This window comes from Tamandua tetradactyla, chromosome 10 (assembly GCF_023851605.1).
Source record: "Tamandua tetradactyla isolate mTamTet1 chromosome 10, mTamTet1.pri, whole genome shotgun sequence".
In the NCBI taxonomy this organism is placed as follows: domain Eukaryota; kingdom Metazoa; phylum Chordata; class Mammalia; order Pilosa; family Myrmecophagidae; genus Tamandua; species Tamandua tetradactyla.
In genome coordinates this window covers 90,310,122-90,320,182 of record NC_135336.1, presented here as the reverse complement: position 1 = coordinate 90,320,182, position 10,061 = coordinate 90,310,122, and the positions used below count along the sequence as shown (strand labels likewise).

At 39.3% G+C, this 10,061-nt stretch overlaps 1 pseudogene; it reads right to left on the bottom strand.

The window, feature by feature from the left end:
* Positions 1–475: 475 nt before the first annotated feature.
* On the bottom strand, positions 476–1,467 carry LOC143647720 (RNA-binding protein 7 pseudogene; annotated as a pseudogene).
* Between the last annotated feature and the right edge of the window lie 8,594 nt (positions 1,468–10,061).

Here is a 10,061-nt window from a genome sequence, read left to right as displayed (position 1 = left end):
ATGCTAGTAAAATGAGTCACTGAAAAGTTGTTTTCTAATTTATTAACAAAATAGTGATGGCCATTTAAGACACCAACTTAGGTGTTTTCTATTATACATACCAAAATCTAACAAGAAACTTCTTGCAATAGAAAAAGACTAAAAATAGTTAAAATATTTGTTTCATAATACAAACAAACAGTTCACCTCCGACCCCTTCCATTTAGGATATTTAGGAATATTTAGGAATCGTGGCACTTTTTTTTTTGCATAAAACCCTTTCCTCTTCATAAAACCCTGAGGTGAAAGGTTATTAATGTAATAAAACTGGAACCACAATTCTTATTTCTGTAGCTCTAGGTTTTAAAAACATTTTTAAAAGAAATGTGGCCACTTGTAAAGCTGCTCTGTACAAGTTTTCAACAAGACTGTTCCAGGCCAACCTAGCCAAAAGGGCCTAAAATGACACCATAAAATGGAAATCTTTTCATACTTGTTAGTGTCGAGATGAGCGCCATTTTCCATCTCTACTATTGTCTCTGTGTTATCGTGGCTCCAGCCATCATGATTTCTATCCTCATAAAAAACTCACCTCTGCCTCCGTCATGATGGTCAGAACCATGGTCACCGCAACGTTCACGGCTATAGCGTCTACCTGCTAGGTAGGGATGAGAATTCTGCCTGGCTTTACGTTGTGATGGTGATGTATCTTGGCACCACTGAGAGCTTGGAGATTGGTTATAAGAATGATTATGTCACTGAATTATTGGGGAAAATCCTGATTGCTCCAGATGCGGAGAACCGAATTTCGCACTATATGACACCTGCCTCAAAGCACTGTTCATCACGGCTTATATTTGAAAATTTTCTGGAGAAGAGAAAGATCTCTAAATTATCTGCATTGATGGAGTCATGTTATCCACAGTCCTTTCATGCTTGCTGCTAGGAGATGTAGAGGTAGGACTTGAATTTCCAACGTGATGCTGGGAATATGACAAACTGACATCCAGTGAGGCACAGCTACTTTCTGATCTAATTTGAATACTGATGAGTCTTCCAAAAAAAGTTTAATTCCATTAAATAGATTCACTGCATAAGGAACAGATACTTGCTTGAAATTCACAAATGCATACTGCTTCGGTTTGCCATCCTTATCTTTCCGAAGTTTTACCTTTAGTCCTGGCCCAGCCTGGTGGAAAAGTTCAAAAAGAAATTCCTCTGTCACTTTAGTTTCAAGGCTGCCCACAAAGAGAATGCGATCTCCTTCGGCTGCCGCTGCCCAGATCTCGGCGTCACCCCCTTCCTAATAAGACGTAGGGGGTCATCACCCAGGCACCCACTGCGCACTCTCGGAAACCCTACGTCCTCGTGCTCCCAAGCGTCACACGACGTAAACGTAAAACATGCTCGCTCTCGGCCTGTGTCGGCGTGGGATGATGGACTACGCATGCTCTTGAGGAGCCCGTTCATTAAAGGTGGGTGCTCCATCTGCCGCCACTACTCTAATTTTGGCGTCTGGTGTATTTTGTTTCCGGGTAGAAGACTGTCGGGGACTGATCTGTGGAGCCGTGAAGTGCTGCTCCTTCCACGGCAACCTTAACCCGTCCCCTTTATCGTTGGCTATGGTCTCTGGAGAGCTTCCTCGTGGCCAGGCCTGAGGCGATTTACCCAGGACCCGCTCTTTGGAGGGGCGGTGCGACCAAGCGTTTTTGAGCTGGACTATTAATTTTTTTGTTCATTTTTACTGAGTTTCCCACTATTTACGGCTTTATATTTTTATCATAGTTTAGTATAAACTATTTTAATTAACACTGTTTATTCTAAAATTTTGTCATTTAAATTGTGTGTCCTTTTTTGAGCAGGAATTGTTTAATAGAAGGTTTTTTATTTTCCAGATAAAATGGCTTTTCTTCTCTTTTTGACTCATAATTTTGTTTCATGGAAAACACAGAGTAATTTTCCTATATTTCTACTGAACAAAATTTACTAAAATTTTCGTTGTGACCTAATATATGATCAGTTTTTGAGGGTGTTTTCTAGGACCCTGAGAAAAAGTATTATTCTATTCTCTATTATCACTCTTAAGAGATCGATATGTACCCATAAGAGCTAACTTTCTTTGCCATGGCCAGGCTCAGTCAGGCACAGCAGGCATGAATTCTTCCACTGAGCCACCAGAGCTGACTTTCTTTTGTTTAAATATTCTTCCTCCTTATTTTTTCCTACTTGCTTTGTATTTTTCTATGGGTAGTGCATTAAAGGCATTTTTATTAGCTTTCTCTCTCTTTTTCCCTTCCTTCTCTCTCTCTAATTAAATATACGTAAAATCTACATATTCATGAATATGTTTTTTTGTGTTCGTTATATACCCTATTTATTAAGGTATTATAGCTTTTATGAGTTCCACCTTTTTTTTTTTGCATGGGCAGGCACCAGCTGCCTGCTGAGCCACCATTGCACTGCCCAATTTCCAGCTTTTAATATAAAAAAATCACTCTGTTTTACATTTAATGCTTTTTAACTTGTATTCTATTTTTCTGACATAAGAACTGCCATTCACGCTTTCTTATTATGATTTTTGTCCAGATACCTTTGTCCATGGTTTTATTTTTGCATTTTGCATTTTGTATTAGAAATGCACATAAAACAAATATGTAGTTGTTTTATGAGCAAAATAAAAAATATTTTCCTTAGCTGATTCATTAAGCCAATCACATGCATCGATGTAACTAGTATGTATGCTAATATTCTTTATGGTCTTTTAAATTTTTAAAATTGTGTTTGATATGTTGGTTTCTTTCTAGTGTTTACCATTTTACTTTAAACAGGTTTAATATACTTATTTCTGCATTTATTACCTGTCTTACTAGTTGGTATCTGGGCTGGTTTGGAAATGTTATGTACCCCCGAGAAGCCATATCCTCTAATCCTGAATCAGTATTGTAGGGTGGGGCCTCTTGATTGGATTGCTTCCATGGAGATGTGACACACCCAATTGTGGGTGTTACCTTTTAATTAGATGGGGTTGTGACTCTGCCCATTCAAGGAAGGTCTTAATTAGTTTACCGGAGTCCTTAGAAGAGCCAACTGAGGGAAACATTTTAGAAGAAGCTGAGACACAGATGTTTGAGAGGAAGCCACTGGAATCACACACTGGAAGCAGTGGAACCAGAAATGTGTAACAGAAGCTAGCTACATGCTTCCCTTGTGACAGACATTGGTCTTACTTTGGAGTCAAGGTATTTTTTTTCTGGATGCTTTAGTTTGGACATTTTTAAGGCCTTAGTACTATTAACTTGCAACCTAATAAATCCCCTTTATAAAAGCCATTCCTTTTCTGGTATATTGCGTTCTGGAATATATTAGCAAACTAAAACAGTATCCATACTCTTAAACTCCTACTCTTATGTATTAAAAAACAGATAACTTACTTCATTTTCCTCCTTTCCTTTGTCTGTCTTCCCATGTCTTTTAGTTGAATTATTCTACTTTGTTGCAACATATGTTACCTCATCTAGTGCTCTCTTTTGATTTGCTTGTAGTTGCCCACACACACACACACAGACATAACACACATTTATATAATATATAATGTATATATTCAATATATTCCCTCTATTTGTGTTCAATAAATAATGTATATATTCAATATATTCCCTCTATTTGTGTTCAATCACATGCTGAACTGTTACTAATCATTCCTCATTTGGAAGATCAGCCCCTAGTAGGTTGCTCAATATGGGTTTGTGGGTCTAGAATTCCCTTGTTTCTTATATGTTGAAAACTGTTTTCCTAGTGCATTGGTACATGAAGTACAACTATGCTGCTATAAAGTCCTTGGTTAATACATTCTTACAATATGATTATAACATCATGATGTTCTTGTTTTTTTCATTATCCCCCATTCTTTCAACCTCATCAACAATGGTGCATATTCTTGCATATACTCTCTCAACTCTTTCCACATGGTTAACCTTGTGGAAAGTTGTCCCCAGAGAGACAAACATTAAGAAACAGCCTTTAAACAATCATGTGCATGCACTCACTTGGCTCGGTGCCTTCTTTATCCATGCTCTCTGTGAAACCCTGATTTCCCCTCTGATCAGTGAGGACCATCGTGGCAAGGAATTGCTGCTTATCCTCCCACCATCAAGGCTGAGGACCCCATTTAAGCCCCAGTAAATGCTCTAACTTACTTGCCAAGCTGGACTTGTCTGAGTCATTCTTTGACCTGTCATACCCCTTGTAGTTTGATGGAAGGTTGTCCTAGTACACAACCCTTTGTCTTACTCAGAACAATTGGCATAGTTGGCAGGATATGATGAACCAAAGCATGAACAAGGGTGGGAATCCACCAGGATAATTCTAAGGCAGCCTTCTTCCTCAGTGTGGGGAGCTGTTATCCACTTGCCTGACTGCTGTGGACCCCCATATGAGTACAGGGAAAACACCAGAGGAAATAGAGTGCATGCTACAAGAATAAAAGATTATGAAAACTTAGTAGAGATAGAAGAAGGACAGTCGCTGCAGTTGACTGGCCATTATGTGCAGTATCTTTTCTGTTTAGAGAAAGAGAAATCCACCAGTTGAAGGAAGAAGTGCAGTTAGAAAAAAAGATACACAGACTTCCACCTCCACTTTAGTAACAAGCCTTTGAGAGCAATTAGGTAAGTATAGAAGTGCTGGCCCTGTCAGCTTTTAAAATGAAGAGCTTATGGCCTTTCGCTTTTCATTCTTATTTTCTTGTGAGAGTGCCCACATGTCCTATTATACATATTCTCAATATTTTTTCTGCCAGCTTACTCCATATTGTGCTGTGCCCTTGAATTCTCTTCTTTGCTGTGGCCAAGAATCTGAAAACCAAAGTCTGGCAACGTATTTTGGTGAGCCAGCCAAGAGTGAGTTCTCTTCTCCGACTATCCTATCTTATAAATCATGGCTATAGACCAGAAGACTTGGCCATGTACTGTCACTTACTTTCTTGCTTGTCTCATTGTTATCCTCTTCTATAATCTCATGCAACTCTGACCTCCTGAAAGGTGGAATCTTTTTTACTGTTTTCTCTAGGAATCTAGGAACTCAAATCCAGTCCCCTTAGGACATAAACTTGGTTCACCCTGAGCCTCTATGTCCCTCCTTGAAAGTGGTAGGAACCCATTACCTGGTACCATCTCAAAGTTGCTGAGCTGATCCACTCATCTTCCTTGGTGTCTGTGCTATTAATTTACCTCCAAGAGTACTGCCTAAGAGAATAGAAAGGATTTACCACAAGAAACTTTAGAGATGGGATGGTCCCGGGTTGTAGCCTGGCTTAGTGGCTTTCACAGGTTTAATTTAGTACAATCAGCTTTTGCTTACTCTACAAACCTCACTTCTGGCTTTCAAGGGGAGACACTCCTTTTGCCAAGTTCATATTCAACAAAAAGAAATTTAAAGGAGAAACAAAGCAAGCATACAAACATATTATATATGTTAATTAAACTAACCCTAGTAAATGTATAAAAGTAAAAATGACAGGACATCTGCTGTAATTTGTCAGAAGTTTTTATTTTTAAAGTAACTTCATTAACCAAATACCAAAAATGCAAAGTTTGTGATAATCAGCCAAACTAAAGTGAAGTCAAGGCCCTGCCTCCAGGGATGAACTAATTGCTGTGACCTTAGCTCTAAAGCTAGGTAAAAGGAAAAGGCTTAATCTCTTCCCCCAAATAATATATGTTTTCATAGTTCTGCATGCTCACATAGCAATGTGGAAAAGAGTCAGCCTATTTTACAAAAAGCAGAATTCCAATTAGCACTGCCAAGAAATAATCTCTTAACTGCCATGCTCTTACCAGTGAAAGATGATGGTAATTCATTGCCCTGGCCATCAAAGAAATAATGCTAACATCTCTGGAGAGAGCAGTCAGGCCAACATGGCAGCCAAAGCCACAACCTTATCAATTAAGCCCCTTTGAAACCTCTTTCCTGTACTCCTTAACTTGCCACATGCACCCTCTTGTTCCCCAGTTAAGCAAGAAAGAGCTGCCCAGCTAGGATTCACTCTTAAATCTAAAATAATGGTCATTTCCTTCCCTCTCTTCCAGTATCTCTTGGCTACTGCCTCTCCTAGGCCTGCTCACTTTTATCCGCGTCTTGCTGTTGATTGGCCTTTGCATTTTTACGCTTCTCATCAAGTTTATTTCTTCCAGACTAGAAGCTTTTCATACTAAACCAGTGCTGATGTGACGATTTTCAGCTGTTCTATCCACCCCAATGGATTCTTCCCCTCTCAACTTAAATGAGATAGCCAGAAAGTTCAATTGGCCTACATCCTCTGATAAGCAGAAAACACATCCTCGTCCTTCAGCGACCCTTCAGATTAAGGGGTGAGAACTCTCTGAGGGGGAATTTGAGGCAGGTTAGAACAGGGAACTGAGTGGGGAGAGAAAAATTCCATGAAGATGCCCTTGAATAACAATTGTTAGTCAAGGTCAGAAGGGCCTGTGTCTTCACAAGCCTGACCTGGGGAGCTACCCACTTAGAGAAACACCTGGCAGGAGCCCATCTATCTGAAGCCAAATGACCCTAGCCTGAGTGAGTCATCTATGGAGAAGGGTGGAGTCAATTGACCCACCTAAATGCATTTCCCACAAAGCACTGCCCTCGAAAGAAAAGAGGGCAAGAAAAAGAACCCCAAATGAGGAAGGGGAAGAGGGAATAAGTAAAGGTAATATGTCAAAGCAATTGGCTCCGTATTTCCTATCATCAATTTCCTTTCAGCCCTCTTTGCTTGTGACAGTGCCTATATCTTCTTACATGGGTTTCCAGAAAACTTTCTACTTACTATAAAATAAACAAAACAAATAAGAAAACTAGGTGGCTAAAAGATCTGATCAAAGATTAGAGCTATCTTACCTAAAAAGATTTGGGATCCAAAAATCTGGAATTCCAGGGAGGATGAAGAAAGTGACATTGACATAGAGGTGAAAGAGGAGGAGGCTCCCAGCCTCCTGGTTTGACCTCTTATGCAAAAGAAAACTAAATCCCATGCAGCCCAAGCTGGGATATTCAGTGGTGCACCTGTGAATAAAACTATGGTTGTGAAGGAGTACTCTGCTGCGAAACTGACTGAATTGGGAAAAACCTTTCTGCAACACCCCAAAGAACTTTTAGCAACTTGGTGGTGCACTTATAGGAGAGTGGGACTGATGAAATTAGTTTAATGGCTGGAGAAGTAGAAAAACTTAGTAACATCGCTACTGACTCAACTTTAAAACAAAAGCTGCATAATTTACAGAGTACTGCTAGAACTCATTCTCTCATAGATTGGCCAATTCTAGCCTGCAAAGATTTATGGATGACACCTAGTAAACTTCCTAGTACCCTCATGGGGTTGTAAACTATTGAAGAAGATCTGACAATGCTAAGAGAACTAGGCTTGAGAGAAGCAGTACATGATCAAGATTTTATAGGACTTTACCATACCATATTTACAAGAGCAATCCAGGAAAAAATATCATTAATTCAGAACCTAGGGAATGGTATGGTGCTTTAGTAGCTCTCTTGAATCCCCTAGTGGCTCAAGAGATTTATGTAGTGGGTCGGCTATGGCTGACCTTAATGATCTGGGCCAGAACAGAGCGAGTTAGAAAATTAGTAAAAGTATCAAAAGTCAGGGAACAAAAACAAGAACAAGTCTCAGAGAAAATAGATCCAGTAAAGTATCCCATTAGAGTGACCCATAAGCAAACGTGGACTGATCTCTTGACATTAGGCATTGCCTGTGAGGAAATAGATGGGAAATCAAATGTTTTTAGTTGGTCTCTGAAAGCCTTAAAACCTGAGCAAAAATTTACTAAAACTGCTAACTCTGAATAACAAGCAATTGTGATGCCAACAGCACCAAGGACAGATGATTCCCTGATGGACACCCCCAGGGCTCTGCTCTAACAAAAAGGACAAGGTTGCCTGCCTATTAGAACTCTACAAGGTGACTGGAGGCCACATGTGGAGCTCATTATATTTGGGCCCCTCAAAATAAGCAAATGATATTGGCATTAGTAGATACAGGTGCTGAATGTACCTTGTTATATGGAAATCCTGAAAAACATCAAGGACATTGGGTTACTGTCAATGGTTATGCAATTCTGCCAAATGAGTAAGATGAATATGCTTAATTAACTCTTGCAATTGGTGACTTCCTCCCAAATGAAATTATAGTACATATATGTCCCCCATATAGGAAAATATTTTACGGATTGATACTCTAACAGGCTATACTCTGCACACTACTGTGGGTGAATTCTGCCTATGACTATAGTAGTAAAAGCAGTCCTGAGGGTGTGGGATAAATGAACACCAGTCATTTTACCAAGTCTGTAGTTGATTGTGTACACTAAACAATACCGATTGTCAGGTGGGCATCAAGAAATAACCGATACAATCAAAGAATTGCCGAAGTGAAAATTGTCAGACTGGCACAAAATCCCTTTAACAGCCTTGTCTGGTCAGTAAATTTCTGGTCAGTGAGCTTCCTAATTGTCACTTGGAGAATGTCTAGAGGTTATTGACAGTTAAAGCTGTTCCCCCTATAAATGCTGCTGTACCCACAGTAGCCGAAATACATGCTCAAAGTGATTTGTTGGGGACTGTTCACACTGTAACAGTCCTGACAGATGCTTTCTTCACCATATCCTTAGATCCTTAATTCCAAGATCAATTTGCCTTCACATGCGAAGGCCAATGATGGACGTTTACCATACTGCCACAATGATATTTACATAGTCATGTATTTGTCATGGAATGGTTGCCTGGGATATCAAAACTAGATCTACAATCTACTGTTATGTTGTTGCACTATACAGATGATATGTTAACCTATAATTTTCTCACAGATTTAGAAATTTGTGAGCCTTAAGAATTGTCTGTGATGGGCTAAAAATTGTGAATAGAAAGTCAACCCAAAAAAATACAGGGGCCTGGGATGGCTTTAAAGTTCTTGGGCATCACTTGGTCAGGTAAGACCCAAAACATTCTGACTAAATTCTTAGAGAAAATTTTGCAACAGCTCATCCCTGCTACTGTTAAACAATTACAAGTTTTTTTAGGACTTTTAAATTATTGGAGGATATTTATATTGTATTTAGCCTAAGTTCTTAGATCATTATATGTACTTATTAAAAGAGGAAAAACATAGGACTGGAGGAAGCAAGGACAGCAGGCTTTTGACTGAGCAAAGCTCTTGACCTCTCAAGCCAAAGCTTTTTATATTCCTCTGTACCCCAACACCCAAATAACTCAAGATGATGAAGTAACTCAAAATGATGAAAGTATAAGTTGGGGCTTGTGGCAGAAACATCCTACTGGTATGGTGCTTTGGAGATTTTGGTCACAACCCTGGAAAATGGTGGAAGCCATATATACAATAATGGAGCCACAGTTACTTGCAGCATTTACACCCTTCAACAAGTGGAGTCAGTTACAGGAGCTGGGTTAATAGAATGGAAAAATGTTTTATTAAAACAGCAAATAAGACAACCTTACTAAAACCAATACCCAGCAGAATTGTACTTCTGTATGAATAGATTTCCTTACCTGTTTAAGCCAGGGTTCTAGTACTGGGCATGGTATTTCCCAATTTGAGTTATTGGCAAAACCTTTGTCTGTAGTCCCCCAAACTATAAAAGTATTAGCCACATCTTCTAGTCATGCCCCAGAACTGTATAGAAATACCTTTCTACTGTGGACAACAGTATCCCTGCCTGCTTTTTTGTTTTTTGAGGTTGTAGATTTTTTTGTATGCTGCATGGTGGGGATCACATTTCATTATTTTTCCATGTGAGTATCCCCTTATTGCAGCACTGTTTGTTGAATTTTTGTTCCTTTAGTTTTCTGTTTGTTTGTTTATTTATTTTTTGGGGAAGTGCATGGGTCAGGAATTGGACCCGGGTTTCATGCATGGCAGGCAAGAATTTTACCACTGAACTACCCTTGCACCCCCCAGGTTGTAGATTTTTATTTTCCTTTTTTTTCCCCCATTCCTTACCCAATTTTAAAAGAGCACTTCTCTCTTCTTTTTATACACTTTTTCCTCCCTAGAA